The 20,055-nt window shown below is 35.9% G+C and overlaps 1 pseudogene; it reads left to right on the top strand.

Moving 5' to 3' along the window:
- Nucleotides 1-10,336, top strand: part of LOC100943738 — a 21,609-nt pseudogene extending 11,273 nt beyond the window's left edge.
- Nucleotides 10,337-20,055: the final 9,719 nt, after the last annotated feature.

Raw genomic sequence — 20,055 nt, 5'->3', positions numbered from 1 at the left:
TTTTTTTTTTTTTTTTTTATGATTAGATTGGGGTTACAGGTTTTTTGGAGGAAGACCACAGAGGCACCATGTTATTTTTATCACAACGTATTAAAGATACTTACTAGCAACATAATTGATCCCCTTGATCACCTGGCTGAAGTAATGCTTGTCAGGTTTATGCTGTAAGTTTCTTACCCTGAACCCCCTTCTTTCCCTCTTGTATTCTTTGAAAAGAAGTCACTACATACAGTCTACATGTAAGCTGTGGGGGAATTATGCTCCACCTCCATGAAGGTAAACTATCTGTATAACTTCTTTTGCATTAGAGATTAGTCTCTTCTTCCTTGTTTACTTATTTGTTCAATTTATTTATATCACTATGGACTCATGGATATTTATTTTAAACTTTGGGTTATAACCCAATACTACTTATTTATTTTGTTGCTCAAATGTTTCCAACTTTGGCCACTGGCTCTTTCCATAGCTTTGGTATCCCTTGGATATACTCTCTTCTTTATAGGTTTTTGTTGTTGTTTTTGCCACTTTTTAAGTGGATCATCCTTTTGGTGTTGTATCTAAATTGTCATTGCCAAACTCCAGGTTGACTATCTAGTTCTCCTATCTAGGAGTTTTACAGTTTTCCATTTTCCATTTTATGATCCATTTTGAGTTAATTTTTGTGAAAGGTGTAAGGTCTATGTCCAGGTTCCTTGTTTTTGCATGTGTATATCCAATTGTGGCAGCACCATTTGTTGAAAAATATTTCCTTTCTTCATTTCTTTTGTTTCTATATACAATTTGGAATACTTTCATCCAACTGGTTAACATAGCCTTCATGTCATTTTCTTAGTTGTTGTGTTAAGACATTTATATTCTACATTTAGTAAGATTCACATGTACCCTTATAAGATAAATCACAGGCGTGATCCTACCAATCACCCTCCCTCCACCCATTCTCCCCCTTCCCCTCCCCTCCCTTCCCCATTTCCCCATATTCTTGGGCTAAAATTGGGTTATAGTTTCCCTATGATAGACTTTCCTTTTATAGGAGAATATAGAGTTATGGTCCAAGATCTGGGTGCAAGGCATGCCTGTTGCTACTGGGCTTCTAGGCCCTCCCAGTTGACAGACCAAAGAAATATAAGTGTGCATACTAACCATTGTATATATACATATCCATGTTTATGCATGTGACCATGATGATTTATATTAAGTAAACATGAGTTTAACTCAATGTCTCCAATTCTAATCTATTACCACATACATCCTTTTAGCCTCTTCCTTTTGCTTAATCTGTAAGCTCTGACTTCAACAGTGAGAAAACTGGCTCCACCCATACCATACCATCTATTTACTTTAATTCCAGTGCCTTGTTCCCAGTGTATATATATGTAGCAGTATAAAATTGAACCTTCAGTGGGAAATAACATTATCAGCTAGAATACAATACCTATGAACAATTTATTTTGACTTCAATCTTACAGATTGCACTCATTCCTAAGGAATATAATTTGTAATTCATTTAGATTGTTTTGTCACATTCTGCATTTCATTTTGAGAATTATCCACTTTCTGATTTTCTTTTAAGTTCTCATACACTAAGATTTACTCTTTGTGTTCTAAATTCTGAATTTTGACAAATGAATAGTGTCATTTTTATGATTACAGTACCATACAAAATAACTTCAAAATCCCTTATGCTTCACACTTTTGTCCTCCATCCTCATGTCTGAATCCCTGGTAATCACTGTTTTTGTTTTGTTTTTTTAACTGCCTCTACAGTTTTGCCTTTTTTACAGTATCATAGAATTAAAATTATATAATATGTAGCCTTTCAGACTGGCTTTTCCACTTAACTACATACATTTAAGATCATCCATGTCTTTTCATGGATTGATAGCTTATAATTTTTTATCTTAGGATAATATTTCATTATAAGGATATGGCACAGTTTATTCACCTACATTTTCTTCTAAGACTAGTATAAATGTTTGTGCGTAGGTTTGTATGTTGGTACAAATTTGAAATCATTTTGGTAAATACCTAGTAACACAATTGCCATATCATTTGGCAAGTATATACTTAGTTTTTCAAGAAACTGACAAACTATTTTCCAAAATATTTGTATGTTTTTGCATTCCTGCCAGCAAAGAATGAGAGTTTCCGTTGCTCCACATTCTTGCCAGCATTTGGTATTGTCAGTGTTTAGGATTTTAGCTATTGTAATAGTTGTGTAGTAGAATCTCTTTGTGGTTTCAATTTGTAACTCTCTGATGGTAAACGATAGTGCGCATCTTTCCAAGTGATCTTCTACATTCACACTTCTTTGATAAGGTGTCTTTTCAGATCTTTTCCCATCAAAAAAAATTGGGATGTATTCTTATTGTTGTGATTGAAGAGTTCTTTGTACTATGTAAATTTTAGACGTAGATCCTTTCTTAAAAGTCTGTTTTGCAGGCTTGGCACCTGTGGCTCAAGCAGCTAAGGTGGTAGCCGCATACACCTGAGCTGGTGGGTTTGAATCCAGCCTGGGCTGCCAAACAACAATGACAGGTACAACCAAAAAATAGCTGGGTATTATGGCAGGTGCCTGTAATCCCAGCTACTAGGGAGGTGGAGGCAGAAGAGTCGCTTGAACCCAGGAGTTAGAGGTTGCTGTGAGCTGTGATGCCCCAGAACTCTACCCAGGGTGACAGCTTGAGGCTCTGTCTCAAAAAAAAAAAAAAAAAAAAAACTCTGTTGTAAATATTTTTCTCAGTCTTCAGATTCTTTTTGAGTCTACTAACAATATCTCTCATAAAGCAGTAATTTTAAATTTTAATAAAGTCCAACTTAGCCACTTTTTAAGTGGATCATCCTTTTGGTGTTGTATCTAAATTGTCATTGCCAAACTCCAGGTTGACTATTTAGTTCTCCTTTCTAGGAGTTTTACAGTTTTCCATTTTCCATTTTATGATCCATTTTGAATTAATTTTTGTGAAAAGTATAAGGTCTATGTCCAGGTTCCTTGTTTTTACATGTGTATATCCAATTGTGGCAGCACCATTTGTTGAAAAATATTTCCTTTCTTCATTTAATTACTTCTAGTCCTTTGTCAAAGATCAGCTGATGATATATTTGTGTGTTTGTTTGGGATTCTCTGTTCCAATGATCTACATGTCTATTCTTTTATACTGCAATCAGATATCATCTTCCAATTTTGTTCTTCTTCAGTATTTTGTAACTATTGTAGGTCTTTTGTCTTTTCATATAAATGTTAGACTCATTTTTTCGATATCTACAACATAGCTTGCCAGGATTTTGATTGAGGTTACATTGAATCTATAGGTCATGTTGGGGGGAATCAACATCTTAATAAATTGAGTCTTTTAACATATGAACATAGATTGTTTCCCCATTAATGTAGACCTATTTTTATGTTTTTAATTAGAATTTCATAGTTTCCACATATGGACTTTGCACATATTTTATTATATTTATACTCAAGTATTTCAATTTGAGGGGATTATTTTAAGTTTTTTTTTAATTTTGTAAATTCCTTTTGCTCATTAATGGTATATAGGAAAACAATTACTTTTTATATATAAACCTTATATCCTGAAACCTAGATATAATCACTATCAACTCCATAGGCTTTCTTTCTCTCTTATCTTTTCTTGTCAGTTTTTAATTTTCTGTATAGGCAAGCAGGTCATTTGTAATCATAGACAGTTTTTTATTTATTCCTTTCCAATCTGTATGCATTTAATCTCCTTTTTTTTGTCCTATTGCAGTAGACAGGTCCTCCAGTATAATGTTAAGTTGGTAGACCCTTGAATATAATGATGAGAAAGGACATCTTTGCCTTACTCCTGATCTTAGGGTAAAAGTATTTAGTCTCTCACCACTTAGTATAATTTTACCTTTAAATTTTTTTGTAGATATTCTATATAAAGTTAAAGAAGTTCCCATTTTTTTCCTAGTTTACTAAAAGTTTGGATTTTGTCTTGTAAATTCTGTGCATAAAATGCTAAGCTTATATTAATTTTCTTCTTTAGCTGTTGATATGATAGACTACAATATTTGATTTTTGAGTGATGAACCAGCCTTGCATACCGGGATTTTCTAATATTTTGGTGAGATTTTTGTGTCTATGTTAACGAGAGATATTGATCTGTAGTCTTCCTTTCTTACAATGTCTTTATCTGGTTTTGGCATTATTGTAATACCTCACAGAATGAGCTAGAAAGTTTCTTTATTTGTATTTTCAAGAAGAAATTGTGAAGAATTGATATGATTTATTCATTCCTTAAATGTTTGGCAGAATTCACAGTGAAACCATCTAGAATAACTGAAGTCAGAGAAGAGCTAAATGAAATGGAAAGCATTTAACAATAAAGAGGATAAGTGAAACAAAAGTTTGGTTCTTTGAAAAGATAAAATTGCTGGATCTCTTGCCAGATTAACCAGGAATAGAAGAGAAAGAAACCAAGTAAGCTCAATCAGAAATGAAAAGGAGATATTACAACTGATACTACAGAAACAAAACATCATCTATGAATACTGTGGAAATCTTTCCACCCATAAACTCAAAAACATAGAGGAAATGGACAAATTCCTGGAAACACACAACCTCCCAAGACTTTATCAAGAAGATATAGAACTCCTGAACAGACCAATAATGAGCAATGAGAAGTTGAAGCAGCAATAAAAAAAAACCTCAACAATAAAGAAGCCCCAAATGAGATGGATTTACAGCTGAATTCTGTCATATCTGCAAAGAAGAGTTGGTACCCAATAGGGACCCTCATGGATATTTCTTCTCTTAAATGCACTGCAGAGGGTGTGTCTGTCTTATACCACACTACCCCCAAAATTGATAGAATTAGTGTCTTCCTTATTTCTTAATGATATTTAAGGACCTTTTATCTTCACCTAACATAACATACTTTTCCCTTTGTGTAAGGTGATCAAGGAAGGCTGGTATGTGTTAATGATAAAAAGTGCTATATAAGTATAATAAAAATTTCAGAAGAAGGGTGTTGCCTTTTGTAATGTGTTTGCTGTTGATAATATTTTTAGAAAGTTATGTTCATGACCCAGCAGTCCCAGAGGACACAGTTGAAAGGTTGGTAATAGGTGTTAGATGAGCAGGAAGGAAACTAAGAGCAATATAGGAAGGCATAGATTTCTAAAGGAACTTACTTTGGCGTCAGTGAATAAGCCCAACATGGATGAAAGGCATACTGAATTAGGCTGCTTGAATGATATTCTAATTAGCCAGTCCCATAAATCCCCTGGGAAATCTAAGGTCTGTTAGAACCAACAAAAGAGGACTGGAGACTGGGCATTTGAGATAGCCCTTGTCTTGCAATAATGGCCTTCAGTCAGTCTTGTTGATTGCCATGACCAGCTCTGTGGAAATGGCAGCAACCATTTGGCCTTTAAGTGACTTCAGTTATATCTTCCTTGAAACTTTGCAAACTTGTAAGTATTTTCCAAAAATAAAATGTTTGTTAAAAATTGAATTTACCCTTCCCTCCAAACTAAATGTTTTTGGCCCTGTAGCCATTCAAAAACATGAGCTTATCTTTTCAAAAAGAATGGAGTTCAGTAAACAACTAGTTGAATTATATGCCTCTGGAGAGCTATACAAATCAATACAGAATCTTGTCTATGTCTATTAGGTATGCATAGTTCTAAGTATCTTATCATCTCTTCTTCCCTTTTGAAATTCCAGTTGGTGCTCTGTGTTCAGTAATTATGGACTTACCTTGATTTCCCACAAGTCTTCTCATAACTGTTTTAATATATTCACAAAAATAGCTTGCTTTAGAAATTATATATTCTATTTAATTCTATTGTCTGTCAATGTCAAAATGTAGACAATTTCATTCCTTTTTGATTTAATTCTCTGTTAAAATAAATGGTGAGGCTGTGTGGGAGATAAGGGCCTTACTCTTGTGGTTATTAAATAAATTCATTCTGGCTAGCTTGTTTCCTTGGGTGGGATGGCTGTTTCTTCAATGATCTGTTATTATACTTGCTCCGCAGTGGAAACTTCTGAAGAATTTTAATGACTTTAAAATCCTTATTCTAATTTGAATTCTAGAATCATAAACTGAAAAACACCTGGTAAAACACTTAGGGTCTGGTTTCTCTTGCTGTATCACATCATCCAGGTGGAAAGAGAGTGAGAAATGCCACATGGAAAGAGTATTGATCATACCACTGCTTGAGGAGCTATTTTTTTTTTTTTTTACCAATGTGTTTATTTTTTTCCTATTTTCCATGAATCTGAATATAGAGGTTCCCCAAAGGTAAAAATATAGGTTAGTAAAAGGATTTACCTCATATTAAGGAAAACATTATATGTGAATAAAACAAATTTTGTTTGTTCTTTGTGTATGTAAGTGTTTTGTAATTCTTGGAAAGATTGTAAATTGATCTACTACCATTGTATGGACCAGTGGAGGAACAAGTAAACTGGCACGTAGCTATTGTGGATGGAGTATCCCTTATCTGAAAGGCTTGCAACTGGAATGGTTTTAGATTTCAGATTTTTTTTCTCAGTTTTTGGTAATATTTGCATTATACTGGTCGAGCATCCTAAATCTGAAAGTCCAAAATGCGCATTCCCTTTGCACATCATGTTGGTGTTTAAAACGTTTTGGATTTTGGATTTGGGATGCTCACCTTTATCTGTAAACTGGAGCCTGAGGAGGAGGAGATGCGACCATTTGAAGTCAGCTGTTTAAGACCTCTCTGGCAACTTATTCCTCTCTTTGAGCTGCTTTTCTGGCTCTGTGTTGGTGTAGCTTGAGCTTGAATTATTTCCCCTTACATTTTTAATATTAAAAATATTTTTCTGATATTAAAGGGAATAATTGGGGTAGCAAATCATAAAAGTATACATAATATAAGATATAGTAGAGGAATCACAAATAGAAACAGCTTTGTTAACATTTTGAAGTGTTCTTACATGTAGAAATGTTATATATATATAAACATATACATTCACATGTATACAGAGTATACCAGTGGTTCTGAATCTTGGATGTACATTAAAAATCATTATCATTGTTATGTAAGAAAGAATTATCAAAACTCCCATTCCTTAAGCAATACTTGAAAAACAGTCTTTACCTTAAAAAACTAATTAATAATATATGTTTATTTTTCACTTTTTCTTTCTTTCTTTTTTTTGGAGACAGAGCCTCACTCTGTTGCCCTGGGGAGAGTATCATGGTGTTATCATAGCTCACAGCAACCTCAAACTCTTGGGCTTGAGGAATCTTCTTCCCCTAGTCTCTCAAGTATCTAGGGCTACAGATGTGTGACACTATGCTTGGCTAGTTTAGTAGAGACAGGATCTTGCTCTTGCTCAAGCCGGTCTCAAACTCCTGAGCTCAAACAATCCACCCCCCTCGGTCTTCCAGAGTGCTAGGATTATAGGCATGAACTAACATACCCAAGCGATAATATTTTTAAGTTAAGGTTTAAAGTGTACATGCATGCCAATAGATGTATAAAAGTGTTATTAAATATGTATGCACCTTCATGTATGGATTTTTCACTTAGTAGTATAAGTATTTCCATGTTACCAGGATTCTCAGTAATCATCATCCACAATGGCCACAAACCTTCCATCTATGAAAATACCAAAAATTATTTATTTTCCTATTGTTGAACATTAAGGTTATTTATCACAAATACACTATGGTGAACATGATGAGCTAAATATTTATAAACATTTCTAATTATTAGTAATTCTGATAGACATCCTAGACTGATCCAAAAGGGAAAGGGGGGCAACACCTGGATCAAGAAAACACAAGCTTTCCTAGGAACCCCACAGCAGATTCCACTGACAACTCATTGGCCAGAGCAGTGTCACGTGTCACATAGCCACTACCTGATGACAAGGTAGCAAGAGAGAAGCTGGGTCAGTTAACAAATAGAATGGCTATATGACTTTCTACACACATTTTATCCTCTTTCATGAAACAGTTTTCTCTTCCCCGTGTTCTTTAACCCTCAAACTCAATCACTTCCAACAACCTGGATCTCTGGGTAATAAACAGTTGGTTCCATCCAGTACAAGTATGATTTCCAAGGATCAGCAGTTTGTAAGCTAAAGCAGTGGTTATCAATCTTTAGTCTTTTAATCTGTATCAGCTGAGAGCTTGTTAAAACAAATTGCTGGGCCCCACCTAGTGTTTCTGATTCAGTATTTCTGGCATCAAGTCCAAGAGTTCTTGTTCCTCATAAGTTTCAAGTTATGTTGCTGGTCTAGTGATTGCTATATTTCATATACATTGCATAGCAATAGTACAATATCATAATCAGGAAACTAACATTAAAATAATCCATTGACCTTATTCATATTTTTCCAGTTTTATATGCACTCATTTGTGTGTACATAGTTCTATACAATGTTTTTTTTTTTTTTTTTTTATTGAATGGTAACTATGTACATTAATGCACTTCTGGGGTACAGTGTGGGGTTTTCACATGCAATCTGAAATACTTCCGTCAAACTGGTCAACACAGCCTTCATGTCATTTTCTCAGTTATTGCTTTAAAACGTTCACATTCTACTCTTAGAAAGATTAGTTCTATACAATTTTATTGCGTGTATAGATTTCTGTGATTGTCACCCACAATTAAGATACACAGTAGTTCCACCACAAGTGTGCTTTATGTATCATCTCAGTCTCCTTCCCCTCATCTGCTAATACCCGGCAACTACTAATCGGTTCTCCATCTCTGTAATTTTGTCATTTCGAGAATGCTACCCAAATGAATCATATAGTGTATGGCCTTTTGAGATTGGCTTATTTTCACTCAGCAAAATCTCCTTGAGATACATCAAAGTTGTTTTGCATATCAATCATTTGTCCCCTTTAATTGCTCAATAATAGTCCATGGTATGGATATGTCACAGTTTAATGATTCATCTGTTAAAGGACATCTGGATTATTTGGAATTTTTGGCTGTTACAAATAAAGCTATAATAAATATCCATGTTCAGGTTTTTTTTTTGTATGTGTGAATATAGTTTTACATTTCTTTAGGATACATACCCCAGAGTGCAATTGATAAGTTGCATGGTTACTTGTCGGGACCCATTGGGCTTTTATGGCCCTGGTTCCGTTAGCGCAGGAAGGAACCAGGCAAGAGGCAGATTAGAAGTACAAGCTTATGGAAGGCAGGCTAGCCCTTACTTTCCGGGTAGCCCCGAGCAACCTCCGCACCAGCCTTTTATTGAGCCAAAACAACACAGGTGAGGGGAGTAATTAACAATGACTACGAGCTCTTCCACAAGGAACTCCTGTGGAGGAATGGCCCGAGGTCCACGCCTCAGCTGCAGCTCATCTTGCTCTGGATGTCATCTGGCTCTTGGGGTCTCCTACAGTTACTGAATAAAGAAACAAACAGATGTCCCTTCCCCTCCTCCCCCCACCAGGCACTCACTGCCCTACCCCTTGCAGAGCCAGGGAGATAGCAGACTCAGAGCAGCACTGCTAGGTGGACACAGCTGGCAGTGAGGTTACTGGGGACTGCCTATCTCCAGTTGCAGGCAACTCAGGCCCTGCTTTGTTTCCATGGCTGGTGGTGGTAGATCATCTTCCATTTGCATGTGATGATTGTTCAGGAATATTTTACCTTGAACACAGAAGCAGGGAGTCTCATAGGTGTTCTGATATGTACTCATTATGAGAAGAATTTTTGTCTGAGACACCATTATCAGTCAGATCATGAGTGTGAAAAACTAGAAATCCCAAAGCCTGGTATGGCTGTCACTCAGAAACTTGTTAAAGACATTATTGATTCCAATGCAGAAGAGATGGCAAGTAACTGATGAAAAGGTACAAAAAATAGTGAAACAGCTGCAAAGGTTGTATTGAAGAAATTAAACATCATGCTGATGGACCTAAGTCATTGCCACAGGGTGTTTCTTATAACAGATATTCTTTATTTTTAATCCAATTTGATAGCATCTTTCTTTAATAGATAGAAAAAAAAATTGCTTTCAGGTTTTCTCACCTGAGGGGAGAAAAGAGAAGAACAAACCAAGGTTCTTTTGCTATTGATGGAATGTTGCAAAGACCAGAAACTTTGCAGCTTCTCTAGCCAGACTTAAAACGACCACAGCAAATTCAGGTTATGTCACATTAGTTCTAGAAAAGCCTTGAATCATACTTTGGAAGCCTGGATTATTAAAGAGGATTGTCCTTTATATAATGATGGAAATATTATCTTGGAATATTTTGATGATGAAGAGCAATTTGAAAATGTTGATTTTTACTTGGAACAGTCATTCAAGAATTCAAGCCAGAAATCACAAGGAAAATTCTATGTACATGTTTAAGTCATTTTTTTTGTACTACCAATTCTCATTTTTTTATTTTTAAAGGCCACCTTTTAACTTATTTCCACTGTGTCACGTTTTACATAATCAGTCTTAATTTTGAGTTTTTGTGTCTTAAAGTTTAACTATGAATTCTTGGATTTAATTAGCTTTTTTTAGGTTATATGGCAATAACGACACAGGTCTATTTCTGGGTGTGTTAATTTCAGTTATTGATTGGCTATGACGCTGCTCCATGTCATCCTCACTCCAGGATTGAAGCTGAAGGAATGACCCTTTTTTTGGACTTTGCCATTCTTATGTCAGAGGGAGAAGGAGATGACAGACATTTCAGTTGACTTTCAGAAGATACATGTTCTATGTTTGCTCTATATAAAGTCATATGGCCAAGCCTAGCATTGTGGAGCCAGGAAGTATATACAGCCTTACTATCTACTGATGTCATGATGTACAAATTGATGTGTGTATGTGAATTATAGAAACTTAAAGATCATCTCATTCAGTCTTCTAAGTTTTTTGACAAGGAGGCTTAGGCCAAGGAAGGGAAAATTATTTTTCTGTGTGTGTCATCTAATTGTGCTGGGGCATAATTCAGATAAAGACCTTCTTCCAGGGACAGCACCTGTGGCTCAAAGGAGTAGGGTGCTGGCTCCATATGCTGGAGGTGGCAGGTTCAAACCCAGTCCCAGCCAAAAACTGAAAAAAAAAAAAAAAAAAACCTTCCTGCAGTAGGATTCAGATTTTTTGTTTGTATGAATGTATTACAAATAAGAAGAAAGATGGGTAGCTCAACTTCACTGCCTACAGCCTGTACGTACATACCAAAGCAATACATGCCAAAACCAAGTACACTTTTACTAACAAATTCATTTTAATGCTACTGATCTATATTTTCCATCTATACCCAACAAAGTATAGAGTATAGAGAATAGTGAGTATAGAGAAAGTGTCACTGATGAAGAGGGGTCAGGGCAGCTAATAACAAGCAGAACTGAGGAAAACACTGCAAAACGTCACTGAATTGTGTATCAAATCATTGGCCAACTAGGAGAAATGTAGCAATGTTTTCCTCCATTGCCTGTGTCTCAGAGTTGGAGACACATAGTAAAGGATAGTCAAAGCCTTTCCCTCCCTTTTTTGGAACTTTCTATGGTATTTTATTCAGATTGTGGAAAACGTGATTTATGGTTCAACATTGTTTCTTAATCCATTTTTGATTCAGAATGTAGCTAATGGAAATTCCCCTTGGACTTATCATACGATCTTCTCATTGTTAGTTTATAATATTGTAGCCAGTTTTTTGTCCCTTTTTTGGGTTTGTTTTTGTATTTGTCTTGGATTTTTAATGGGGAGTTGAGTGTGAGAAGCTGTGTCCTGGCAGGTTGCCATCTAGAGAGACATTCTGAGGCTTGTGGAGTAACCCACTGTAAAGTCATATGGCCTGTATCTGTAAAAGGCTGCATTTACATTTAGTTTTATTTAGTGGGCCAGGGATCATAATGAGTTTTAGAAAGAATTTAATGCATTTGAAGAAATCAAGGTCTATATTGAGGAAACTCAAACTTTAAGAATTTGGAGGTGAAGCAATGTTATTTATTAAAATCCTAAGTGTGAGTGTGCCTCCTTGCGGATTATATAAAGCATTTCTGGTGTCACTGGAGTTGAGAAACTCTGTAGCCTGGGAAGTAGGCATAACAACTAATAAGAATGTGAGTAAAGTGACTGGACAGGTGAAAGGATGGACAGATAGATTATTCCCTTGATTTAAGACATTAGGATGGTGGTGTGTCCTGAAAGTATGGAAATAAGGGTGGTAAAAAGCTGCTAGGACTTGCAGATAGAACATTTTGGAGCAGAGAACATTCAGAACTTTAGCTCCTCCTCTTGCCAGTTAGTTAACGGGCCCGGGAAAAGGAATGGCTTTCACTGGTGGAAAAGGTTCATGAGGTAATTGTATTGTCACAGCAAAGCCATGTTTCAGTTGGGGCAATCTTTGTGGACAGTTTTGAGACTATAGAATAGTCTGTCATACAATTTGAGTAATCCCTTTTGTATCTGTAGTACTCTTTTGGCTTCAGGTCAGTACTGTCTCAAGGTCAATGGAATTCTGCACACCATGCATGGGTGTCCTCTTGTGAGTCTATCTACAAGCATTACATTTTTTCCTAATTCCTTGGTATGAAGAAACTCAGATCCCATGAATTTCTCTATTTTTGTCTAGACTGTCCTGATTTTTCCCAGCTAGTTTTCTTTTTCTGAATCCCCTGAACCTCTTTAATTTTATTTTAGAATCCACATTCCCTACTTTTGACTGTTTCTAGCATAAAATATATCCATCTTCAAGGCCATTTGCAGTGCATTTTCTCCATTTGAAAATTGAATGGCATCCTCCAATTTAGTGAAGGGTTTCTTTCTTTTTTCCTGTTTCTACATATCTAATTAAGGCTCAAACATCCCTCTTGTTGTCTCCCCACAATAGAAAAGGGGAGAATAAATTTCCATCTATTCTGCCTTCTACTTAGTTGAGAATTCATACAGTGATGCATTTTGAAAATATTTTCCCAACTTTATTTATGAATATGTCCTTTAAGACCAGGATTAAAGTCCTTTTATCCCTCCCTTTCCAATCAATAATGCCTGGCAGTTTGTCATGGAACAATATTACATAGACCCGACTGATTTATTCTTCCCTAAGTCCCACTGACTACTCATTGGCACCCTGTGATCTTTTAGTATTTTACAAATGAAATGATTAATGAGTTTGGTCTTTTCAGATATCAAAGTTAAGGTGACCAGACTATAATTTTTAGGGCTATTACTTTATTTTCTTCTTTAGAGGTAGGCCCTACACATGTCCTTTCTCAGGCTTTAGGCTTCATCACCATCTACCATGTGCTCCGAAAGATTATTTCTATGATAAGTTCAAGACATGTCTTAAATAACCTTGGATCTATGCTAGCAGGGCACGCTGATCTGAAACGTCCACTATATTTAATCTCTGACTCATTTATCTCCTATTCTGGATGAACTTTGTATCCTATCGTCCAGGTGATAGAAATGTTGTTTGACGATTGTTGAACCTTTTATAGGCTCCATACTCAAATTCAGCTTTAGAAAAAATAAAACCAATTACTTTCTTGAGAGCTCTGCAGCTCACACTCACAATTTCTCATTCATAAAATTAGATAATAAAAATAATCAGAGCTATTTGAAACAACTGTAGAAATATGTCCAGTAGTGGAGAGCATCTGTTATGATTTTTCTATGTATCTCTTATCTCCTGTTGCCGTAGGCTATTTAGAAATTGGTCAAAGAGGCTTTGTAGCTTCATTTTTTTATATCTGAAGATTCCACAGTTATGTCACTTTGTTTTCCCAATAAGTCTAACTCAGAGGATTCTCTAACTGTGGATTTCTTCCTTCTATGACAAACCAAACTTATTTCATTGGTTTATTGAATGAACTGAGCTTAGCAGAGTGAAGCAGAAAGCACCTTTAATTTATTCTTTTTCACTGGTTCTTTGTAGTTATTTCCAGTTCCTGAGATAAAATCTCATTTACGTCCAAAGGCTCTTGTGTCTCATTAAATAATGAAAAATACTGTACAAGCAAATATCAAAAGTACAAGACATTGTTCACTTTAAAATCTCTCTCTCTTTTTTTTTTAGGCCCAGGAGACTGAGAAGGTGTGATAGGGAGGGATTCTTTGGATCTAACATTTTTGGCTTTACTACATTATCCACTTAATAGTTACTGTTTCAGGGCCATTTAATATTAGAGTAGGGGATGGAGAAGTAAGAGGCAGAAAAGTCCTTTTGTATGGGAAAGTTATAATCTGGTGCAGATGCCATCTGGGGATGTGGAATCTAATGCTTACCTATTTTTCCTGGAGTGCTTCTTCAAGTTCAGCGATTCTCTCCCTGGAGACGTTCACCTCTGGGTTTTGGTGTGAAAGATGCTGCTTCCGTGTGGCTGATTTCATACCCTGCTCCACGTCTGCGTCTGTGGCACACCTGCCACTTCTTGTTGAGGCTGCCCCACTTTTGGCAGGAGCTTTTGGTGGACCTCATGGCCAGCTAATCAACTTGACTATCAGCCAGTACCATTCCATGGGGTTTGTATCTGATCTATGGAAAACAGACCCTTCTGTCCTGCTTTCAATGGACTTGGAACTTACTACTCATACAGCCTTCTTTTTCTTCCGTAGGCAGCTCTAGCTACACTTAACTTTGCTTTCCTTTTGTTCATTCACGGATCATGCAACTTGCTCCTATGTCACCAAAATTCCAGAGCTTGCATATTAGTTTTTCAAACGGTCCTTTTGAGTTCTCCTTCATTCTCCTTCAGTTGGCTTGAGGTGAGCGGGAGCTTGGCTTCCCTCCCATGAATGAGAAAGAGAACTCTCAACAATAATTTCCAAAGAATATCCTTATTAACAACCTCTTTACACCCCCTCCCCCAGTGGATTCTTAGCCATCTGTTAGACAGTTTAGAGGTGAATGATTGAATTGCTGGTTTCCCAGTGTCTTCAAATGTACACTAGAATGTAAGCAGCAACAAAGTAGGCATTTTTTTTTTTAACATTTTAGTTTATCACTGTGCCATTTGGTTTTCAATAGATATATTGAACATATGAATAAATAAAAAAGCAGTCAAGTTTCTTGAGTTACAATATGTGTGTGTGTATATATGTGTATAGAAGGTGCAAAAAATGTATACACATTTTAAGAAAGGAAATAATTGTATTAAAATTGTAATACTTCAGTCACCCTTGACTTCTGCAATTATAAGAGGTGCTCAAATAGGACTTCCATTCATCTTTTGTTATCAGTATATATTGAGTATTACAATTTTAATACAGTTTCTTCCTTTCTTAAAATATATATACATGTTTTGGGCACACTGTGTCCTTGTGTGTATATATATGACACCCATTGTATTGTTTTCCAACTTTGGGGTGACTGTTAACCCCCCCAAAGCAAAAAAGCCAAGAAATGTCAAATTTAATACCCTATTTACTTATTTAATTTTGAATTTATCTTTAAAAGGTAATAAATCCAAAGTTTGTAGATTATCTTTCAATGGTGATATCTAGACACACATATATTGTTCAAGGAACAAAGGCTATTAATTTAAATCCAGAAGTTTAGCAAATTTTACACAGTCCAGAATGAATAGAACATTTAATTTATTTTAACTTTGCTCTATCCATTTGCCAATTCCAGCTAAAACCTTGAGAATTTATGAAGAATGTGCAAAAGTAGAACTTACTAGACTCTGTGGCTCACAGATTAAGAGACACTTTAGGGTCAGCATCTGGAAATGTTCCTGTCTCATGTTTCTTTCCTATGTGTCTGTGCCTTTAAAGCAGAAGTTTTAAAACTTGTTCTGACTATTGGTCATATTGGAAGTCAAGACTGTGAATCAGCTTGGACTTTGGGGAGTTCAAACATCAGCAAAGATGATTCACCAGTGGTGTCATTGGAAAAATCTCCTTAAAATTAACTGGACAAGTGGCACAGTTTGAAGTTATAAATCAGTGATTTCACAAGTAAATTACTTACTTATAGAAGAATCACAAACGTAGACACAGAATGGCAAATCATTTTCTCGTCATGGGCTAGCTTTGATCAATTTGTGGGTGAGAAGGGATTTGAGACTATATGTGTTGTTGATCAGAGGCAGCACATGTCACGGAGAGACAGCATACTCTAATTCTTATTGTACTCAACTATGGCTAGAATATTTAAAGTGTCAGAATTAGTTCATGTTGCTAATCATGAGGGAATGTGCTTTAAGATGGTAAAGGTAATTCTACACTGTTCTTCTCACTTAAATCAATTAAAAGCAATACTTAAAGAAAAAGAATAGAAAATGTCTTCTTTGGTGCAACTAGGAATCACTCACAACCCAAATGATAAAGGATAACTGACAATCAGAGCAAACAAAGGAAAACAGGAAAGGAATATATCTCTATATATCTCTACATATCTCTCTATTTTTGAGCAGTACTCAGTTTCTCCAAAACAGATGGATTGGAGTTGAAGAACACAAACAACAGTCTTTTAATATGTCAAAGTCTTAGATGTAGCAACCTTAAACTTCATCGTACTCTCATGGAGTGGTAGGGAGAAAAGATAAAGGAACTTGAAAGCAAAGCCATCGTATCGTGAAGAAGGATGTTGCTAGGACGTGGCAGAGGGGTGAAAGTAAGTTATCCCTTGTACCTGTCCATCACTGAGCTGAGTTAGTATATGACTTTGCCATATAAACATCATCCTATTTATAAGGAAGGAGGCACACAGAAAGCAGAGTGTACTGTGGCGTGCTCTGATTGTGGGAAAATATCATGTAGTTATTGAATAGTCCTGTTGTACCAACTTACTTCCCAGGCTTTTTCTTCAGTAAATAACAGACCTAGAAAGAATGGCTTAGAAATGAACCAGCATGGGGCTTAAATTTCAGCGCAATAAGTATAAAGGAGGAATGGAATCAAATGCAGAAGATGTTGATGATGGATGCATATCAGAAAGGGATGTACTAAGTGGCAGTTGAACATTTCAAACAAATACTTGTCAGGGACATCGAAGAAGTTTCACAGCAGTGCAGTCATAACACCAAAAGAAATACCAGGGTTAAAGGAATAATCACTAAGGTAAGACAAAGAGATGAAAAACAATCAGGAAAGAAATGAAAAGGAAAAAAATTTCAGGAATAAAAGTAGCGTGAAAAATAGGAAAAAATGATGAAGTATATGAAAGACATAGTTGAGAGGAATTTATAAAATAAGATATAAACAAAAGGTTAATAAAAAGAATAAAGAGATACAAATCTCTTTTAAGAAACTAGATGCATATGGAGACAGATGTATTAGTCAGGTTCCAATCATGGGACAGAAAACAAACAGTGATTGAAACTGGAAAGGTTTAATATAAAGAATTGACTATAAGAAGAGGGTGGAGTAATGGAGAGTAGCTAATGAGTTATTTTGCTAGTGCTCCCACATCACAAGGTGCCATAGACAGGATGACTGAAACAGCAGAAATTTGTTTTTCCTCAAATTTGGAGGCCAGAGTATGAGATAAAAGTGTTGGCAGGACTGTTGTCTTCTGAGGTCTCTTCCTTGGCTTGCACATGGCTGTCTTCTTTCTGTGTTTTCACATGGTCTTTTCTGTATCTGTGTCCAAATCTTCCCCTTCTTATAAAGACACCAGTCATACTGGATTAAGGTCCACCCTAATGACATCATTTTAACTTAATTGCCTCTTTAAAGAGTCTATTTCTAAACACAGTCACATTCTAAGGTTCTGGGGATTAGGATTTCAACATGTGAATTTTGGGAAGACATAATTTAGGCCTGTCATGCCAGTGAGGAGTAAAGAGAACTTTAATACATAAAGAGCAGATAATGGGTAGCAGCTACCATCCCTAAAGATGAGAGAGATTCCTCAACCAAGATAGGTTACCCAAGCTCTAGAAGACCTTCCACCCCACCCACCCCACAGGTCTGAGACCCAGTCCTGTGGAGAGGGCATGCTGTGGCTCACTGGAAGGAAAAATCCAAGGAGGGTGTGATGCTGTTCATGAGGAGGTTCTGGACTGGCAGAGAGCATTCTAGGGAAAGTTTCTCATGAGGTGGAGCCATATTGCTGCTTGTCCAACGGAGTTGCTTATATAGTTCTGGCCACCAAGAGCTGTTGAAGCTGGTGCTGTAGCAGCCATGCATGCTGCCTAATCAGGGCATAGGAAAAGCTGCAGGTCTGACCTATGAGAGCACACTGCAACCCCAAAGAGAAAACCCTTTGTCCTCTAGTGTCTCTGTAGTACCCACTACTAACACTGTGCCAGTTGGCAAAGGAGAAATATTTACAAGGTCCAGCTTCATTATCACAGAACAGGCAGTAAAGATGGGTTTGGAGCAGAAAGGCAATAAATTAAATGCTGGCACAGAAGGTCCAAACATTTACCATTAGTGTCACTGAAGAAGAAATGGCAATAGAAAATACAGTAAAAAAAGATGCTCAGACCATGGGGCAGTCATTCAAGATGATCAACAAGTTATGTGAGTATATTATTTATATGTGAATTGTATCAATTTGAGTTTTTAACATACAGAAGAATTCTATGAAATCAGACATACTATTTTAGCACAGGTTATACTTGACATGCAAGGAAAAAAAAAGGTAGATGAAGAAGTCAATAGGTAGGTCTTCAGCCATGGGCAAGTCACTGACATTGGCTTTTCCAGGTTGCGTGTCTTTGTGATATGAAGGGATCTCAGGATGTCAGCACCAAACTGATCATCTCTGTACCCTATCTTAAAACAATTTGAATGAATATCTCTCAGTAAACTGAGATATCTATATTTGAATCTCATCATTGGAGTGTTATGGGGAAATTTCCTATTACATTTGGGTATTTAAGCTCCATTCTCCACTGTATTCCTAGAATAATATTTATTATATGTTCAATAAATATTCATTGACAAAGATGATTATCCCATCATGAAAGATAAAAGGGGATACATGGACAATTCTAGAGTTTTATTTGGTTTACTCCATTCAATTATAATGTCAAGGCTTACCTAATAGATATTAATAGATTTGTTGCTAGCCTATAAATTATATGAGTGCCTGTGTAACTTCACTGTATACAAGAATGGAAAAGTCATCATGGGCATATGGTGATTAAAAGATTTATCATAGACTCCTTTGATCAACTCCAAACAAATAAATTTGAAAAGCCAGTTGAAATGGATGATTTTCTAGGAAAATATAAATCACCAAAATTGGTGATGAAGGTATAAAATGTAAACAGACTGATTTTCCTGGAAGAAATAGAGGAAGTTTTCTAAGAGTAACCCACTAAAAAGTACCACAGATGGTATTTTTCAAATCTCCAAAGAACAAACAATCTCAATGCTATTTGAAGTGTTGCAGCTTATAAAAAGAAAGCTTCCAAATATTTTCTCTGACACCAGAAAGCAATTATTCTAAAAGCTAGTGCAGAAAAAGAAAATTAACAGATGTCACTTGTGAATTCACGTCAATGCAAAACCCTAAATAAATTAGCAAGGAATATCTATCTATAATTTAAGAGAATGTGATATACTAAAAAAGTACCTGTCAGGAATAAATAAAAAAATCAATAAACCTATTAATTTAATTCATATATTAATATTTTTTAAATTAAATCATACAACATTAAGTGGCTAACAAAATAGGATATTTTCATAGATGCTGAAAAGACATTTGATAAAATTCAATATCAGTTCCTAAGAAAACAAAAACACATAACATTAAGAAAAAATTGCTTTTATTTCCTTTTAAACAAGACAAGTTAATAATTTGCCCAAGGTCAGATAAATAGTACAGATGGAAGCTGGATTTGAACTTAGGTAGCCTTTTGCACAGAGATTGTTGATGTTATACTCCTACAAACAAACACTAGTGCTTCCCAGCCTTCTTCATGCTGGGGTACACATATGGAATGAAAATATTTTTATGACATGAAGGGAATTCAATCAAGACTGCTTGCAGAGGCAATTAGTTTAGGGCCTCAGATGTTTTAGGGCCAGGTAAGCTGCCCCATGAGTGGGGAAGACCAGTACTTTGTTGTATTTCAACTTGTGGAGATCTGTCTACTCCATACTACTAATTGAAGAAAGCATAGTCTACATACAGTCTCAGAATAATATGGGAATCAGATATGTGCTAAAGT

The sequence above is a fragment of the Otolemur garnettii genome, unplaced genomic scaffold, assembly GCF_000181295.1.
Source record: "Otolemur garnettii isolate 467f Iridium unplaced genomic scaffold, OtoGar3 scaffold00016, whole genome shotgun sequence".
Lineage (NCBI taxonomy): Eukaryota > Metazoa > Chordata > Mammalia > Primates > Galagidae > Otolemur > Otolemur garnettii.
The sequence above is the reverse complement of the archived record's forward strand: the minus strand, read 5'-3'. Positions and strand labels throughout refer to the sequence as shown.